The 5,806-nt window shown below is 40.6% G+C and overlaps 1 pseudogene; it reads left to right on the top strand.

Annotated features, from left to right (window-relative positions):
• The first annotated feature begins 3,743 nt into the window (after window positions 1-3,743).
• On the top strand, window positions 3,744-4,529 carry LOC144512529 (leucine-rich repeat-containing protein 3 pseudogene; annotated as a pseudogene).
• Window positions 4,530-5,806: the final 1,277 nt, after the last annotated feature.

Consider the following 5,806-nt stretch of genomic DNA (forward strand, 5'->3'; position numbering starts at 1 on the left):
TTACCTTAAATACAGATTCATTAAAGGCTTTGTCCGACTGGGCTCGTCCCAAAACGTAAAGGCATTCTCTGCCCCTGTGCAGGCTCGGCATCCAAGTTGGAGTGGGTCCATGCTCTCACTCAGCACTGCTGTAAGCTACAGAAAACCTTCTCTATAATGCAAAAGGACTCACGTTGAAGCAGTAAGGGAGACAACATGCAAATGTACAAGTCTTAGCAAATGTCGAAGTGTGGGGACATCCCCTTTTTCCTTTTGCACTCTGAGTTTGGACGTGGGGGTCACAGTGCTTCAAACATGCTGCGTCCTCCCTCGTGAGCAAAAGCAAAGTCCAATGTCAGATAGTCTCTGCAGCTGGAAAGCATTTTATCAAATGTACTGAGAGTGGCTCTGAAGAGGTCAATATAAACTGGAGGGCACAGAGGGACTTCACAATGTCATCTGTAACAAAGCAGGCAGAGTGCAGATGGGACACAATGTTGTCTGGCTTTGCTCAGAGGAAATAGACTGTTGATGATAAATATGTCTCAAGAATTGCATTGTGACAGTCTATAATGCTTCCGACTTTCCCTAAATTGGCTCAGCTCCATATCATTGTGATCCTGGGAAGGAGTAAGATTTTATTGACGATAGGTTACCAGGCAGGGAGTCTGCCAGGAGTCCAACAAGATGAGGAAGAGTTTTAAACAAATGGCAAGTTTCACGTATCTTAAACATCCGAGAAGTAAAGCTTTTACCCAGGAGCAACAAAAACACATTTACACGCTATAATGCTTCAGTAGTTAATATAATCAATGTTTCTGCCTTTCAGCTAAATTGACAGGGCTAAAGTCTTAGCACATGGTCACCATTTAATCATGCAGATGCTTTGCAAAGAGCTGGCTGCTTTCAGGTGGCCTTTGCATCGCCGCCGGACAACTGGGAGTACATCCAAGAGGTATGTTGTTGCTGTGGGTGTGCAGGGCTCTGCATTGAAGTCCTCCTTCAGGGAAGGACAATTGTAATCAATGTTTATGAAGAATGATGGCGTGGGACATGAGGGACAGGCAATCAATCACAAAAATGGAACCAAAATGGGGTTCAGGAACCTATAGGGGGGGCTTGGATGTGCTCCAGTAGGTTGTTATGATTTCAGAGGATTCATCAAACTATTTTCTTTCTGTTATCTACCTCACTTGTATCATATTAGTAACTGTACCCTAATGTGCATTATCTAAATCAATTTACTTTGTCTAAGTGCTCATTGGTGGGTTTGTTTGCCCTAGTTAAATTCAATTAAGTGCGTAAAGCAGAACAGGCAGGAGACCTCCAAACACGAAGAGCTTTAGGTTTCATTCAAAAGTGCAAGTGAGCATTACATTTAAATGTGCTACATCAGTGGTTGCAGTGGGATGAGTAGATACTGTACAATAGGGCAGTGCCAAAAATTCATTTTAAATTCAAATGTTTAAGAAATCAGCCAATCATTTAGTCTAGTAAACATCAGAAATTTTGAGTGTCTGTCAGAAGTTACTAAAGGTCTCTCACAAGTTGTCTCACTTATCCCGTTCAGCAAAAAGGTTTAAAACGGCAAAAAGCAAACTAATGTCAGCATTCCTTTACAACTTGGCAAAACAACACGTCGATTACAGTCGTGGACAACGTATTCAAATTAATTACTTATGCTTATTTCTGGTGGAGAGTTGCATGAGTTAGCTTAGCATACAGACTGGAAACAGCTAGCCTGGCTCTGTCCAATTTACCCACCAGCACCTCTAAAGCTCACTAATCACGTTACAACACGTTGTCTCTTGTTCGTTTAATCCGTGCAAATTGCTGCAGCAGTAAAGCCTTCTGTATGATTATAATACAAGGTATTACTGGTGGCAACAATGAAAGTAACTAAATACATCTACTCGAGTAACTTTTTCTCCACCGCTACATTTCAGAGGCAAATGTACTTTACTCCACTATATTTGGTAATTTTACTTATTAGTTTAGATAATACAAAAATATAAAGCAATAGGATACATGATGTGTTAAAGGTTCAGCTACCCAGCATTAAACTAGCCTACTGCAACATTAAAGGGATTCATTCATTAATGCATCAATAATTATAATCCCGGGATATAATAAACATTCTGAAATGAGTCATTCTGCATAATGACTATTTTTACTTCTGGTACTTTAAGTATATTTGGATGCCAATACTTTTTTACTTAAGTACACTGTGGTATTACTAGAGTAGGGGGAGGGGGCAGCGGTGCAACTGCTGCGCCTCTACACACACACACACACACAGCTGCAGCAAACCTGAACTGACAGGAGGATGGAAACTGCGAACAGTTGGACCCGGACTCTTAAGTGGCGCTATGCACTGGGATTATTGCCGTTTCCTGCACGTGCGTTTATTTGCAAAGGGTTGATTTCTGATTGTCGCCGGTCTATTATTTCTTCCTGGCTGTCTCAAAGAAAAGAATCCCGCGACTGCACGGTGATGTGAACCGGTCAGAGTGAAGCTATCAGGTACAATCTAAACTCACTTTTAACACTGTTCTTTATTGCAGCGGTGGAGGTTTGCAGTCTGACATGCATTTTAAATAAGTGATAGAATTAATAATTAGCAAATGGATTTGTTTCTAGCTGTGGTTGTTCATTTAAAGATTAGTTTGTCACCACCAACTGGACTCATAATTTATATAAATTATTGATTTACCACTGCCAGACATGCTCTAAGAGATTCTTATAGCGTTATATTCTGAAGTGAACTTTAGGAAACTAGTGTTTTAGGGCTGCAACTTTATTATCCATTCATCTGCTGAATATTTTCTCTATTGATTTATCAGTTCGTTACACTTGGGTTTTCCCAGAGCTCAAAGTAACATCTTCAAATGTCCAAAAAACAATATTGATGTGTTATCATAGAAGACGAAGAACACCAGCACATTGAAGCAGAATTAATCTTATGTATAGTCAATGAAACTTGACTAATTCTTTCGCCTCTGTTCTGCTTTTATCTCCCTAACATAGGTTTACAATTGCAATGTGCTTTCCTCCAATCCTCTGTCTCTTGCACCTTCAATAATATGTCTGGAATAATGTAAACAGTGACAAGGTTTATTGAGACATTTAGCTTATTATTCTAGGACTCCGCAGAAATCAGAAACTATTTTTGAACAACTTGTCACTTTCATCATCTTGATTAAAAAGCTGTCTGCTTCTTATCGGCTGTATTGTTATCTTCAATACTGTCATTTTATTTTGCAGCCTGACCGTCACTGCTCTCACATGCATCCCATCTTACAGACAGTCCATTTAATCACAAACTGATTCAAAGCTCATCTGCTGCATAGTGATGAGCCATCACCTTGTTTATTGGCATTTTCTTAAAAGAGACCAATCCTGAGCTAAGAGACCCAGCTACAGAAACATGCTATTATGATAATGGTGAACTTTACTTACGCCTGCGAGAAGGAAGGCATCTGAAAAGGGGAGATGATGTTGAAAGTTCACTGAATATGTGCTCTAAGAACATATGGTCAGAAAATTGTAAAAAATGATCAAAAGCATGCAGGACGTTCATCATCAGAAAATCATTTCACAGGTTTTAACTGACTTCAAGTAGCAAAATACAAAACAAATTCCTGAATTTGAACTTTCAGTAGGGACTTTTTCTCTGTATCACCTTTTGTCCATCTTTCTCCCTTTTCACAGGTTTCATCCAATCAGAAGACAAAAAAAAACGGCGGGCTGATTTCGATCCGCTAATGGGGGCCTCTCACAGGTGCAGGCCATCCATAAAACCTTGCGCTTCTCTGTTGTCTGCGGGAACATTGTGGCTTCTGTCTGTGATTATGAGTGTGTATGCTTGTCCTAACATCTGTCACTGCACGGACAGGAACGGTGTGGTGGTGCAGTGCACCTCGAGCAACTTGGAGAACATCCCATCCAACCTGCCCAGGGACACCGTTGTTCTGTTGCTTTCGTCAAACCGGATCAAACACATCCCAAAAGAGACCTTCACAGACCTCTACCGCCTCAGGGAACTTGACTTATCTCACAACGCCATTGACAGCGTGGAGGTCGGCGCCTTTCAAGGGATCTCCGAAAGCCTGCGGACCTTGGATCTTTCCAACAACCACCTCAGCAGCCTCCCCAAAGACACCTTGGCCAAGCTGCACGCCCGCGTCCGATTATCCCACAACCCTTGGCACTGTGACTGCTCTTTGCAGGAGGTACTGCGGGAGCTGAAGCTCGACCCCGAGACGGTGAATGAGGTCAGCTGCTACACGGCCGTGCAGGAGGAGTACGTGGGACAACCGGTGATCCAAGTCCTGGACTCGGGGATCAACTTTTGCAATTTCCACCACAAGACGACAGATGTGGCCATGTTTGTGGCCATGTTCTGCTGGTTCTCCATGGTGACAGCTTACATCATTTACTACATCAAACACAACCAGGAGGACGCCAGGAGGCACATGGCATACCTCAAGTCTCTGCCCAGCACTTCCCACATTAGCAAGGACTATGACACAGCCAGCAGTGGGTTCTAGTCTCCAAAAAGCACTAGTGAATACAGATTCAGTGTACCAAGGACGATGTTTATGGCACATATAGGAAACACTGATAAGTGCTGGATGATATACACTGCACAAGGCACAAAGACATTAGAAAAAGGTTTAACTCGTCATTAAAAGCTACAAAATAAAACTAACCTCAGACGTGGGACGAGCAGGCAAAACAGTCTGGATTTGTTTTCCTTCCATGATAAAAAGGTGGATAATTACTTTTTTCACTAAATGTTATATATAATGCATAAAGCCTCTAAAAAGGTCAACTTCGCCAAACCCCCAAACCATTTTGCATATTATGTGGTTTAAGAGTTTGCAGTGGATTTGGTGAACCTGAGAACCACTTGTGTCAGAGTTCAGTGAAATTACTTTAAAAAAAATAATCCCCACAGCTTCACACCGGAATACTTGTAGAATACCACTTTTAAAATTGTTTTTGTGAGAGTGTAAAGTTTTATGATTTTTATAATTAAAAAAAGAAGACTTTTTGGGGAGTAGCAGAAGAGGGAAAAGTTAATATTTTGATGTATTGTGTTAAACTCCGTGTATGCTTTTATCTAATGTAAAAAAGTTTGTTTATTTAATAATCTATAAAGGATCTAAGCCAGTATTTCAGATTTGGTGGCATTCCTACACCTTACATTTTTCTACAACTTACATTTAAGTTGAAACTGCAACCAGAAATAAAATTTTCCGCTTGCTGCACTTAACTTAATGTTTTGCTTCAAACTGTAATAACTGTCACTGAGTGACAATAAAACTCAGCTGCAGGGTTTTATAAATTACACTTACATAGCTTTTCTCAAGTTCAAGGCAGCAGAAAGTTTTATGAAATTCCTACATGCAGTTTGAGGATTGTGGAAGATCACACAACAGCCAAATTCAAGTTCTGTATTCATTTTCTTTGTTGGACAATAAAATACAACTTGGTATTAATCAGAATCCTGCTCCTCCTTCCCCTCGGGAAACATAGAAATGGCCTGCATCACAGAAATGAGTCTGTGTTTGTTTGATGGAGAAAAGAGATTTGAATCCTGCATTATATTCTGGGTTTTGTTATGGTCATTGTTGTCACACCACTTTAAAACCTCTCACACAATCCTCTATCAACTCATAACACACTCCTCACAATGACATCCTGTTATTTATCTGTTGCTATAAAAAAAAATAGCCGGAGCTCCAAATATGGAACTCATGTATCTTCATCTGCATTAGGCAGAATATTAATACTCGTCCTGCAACCCAGAAATAGTGTCATC

Source organism: Sander vitreus, chromosome 24, assembly GCF_031162955.1.
Source record: "Sander vitreus isolate 19-12246 chromosome 24, sanVit1, whole genome shotgun sequence".
NCBI lineage: Eukaryota > Metazoa > Chordata > Actinopteri > Perciformes > Percidae > Sander > Sander vitreus.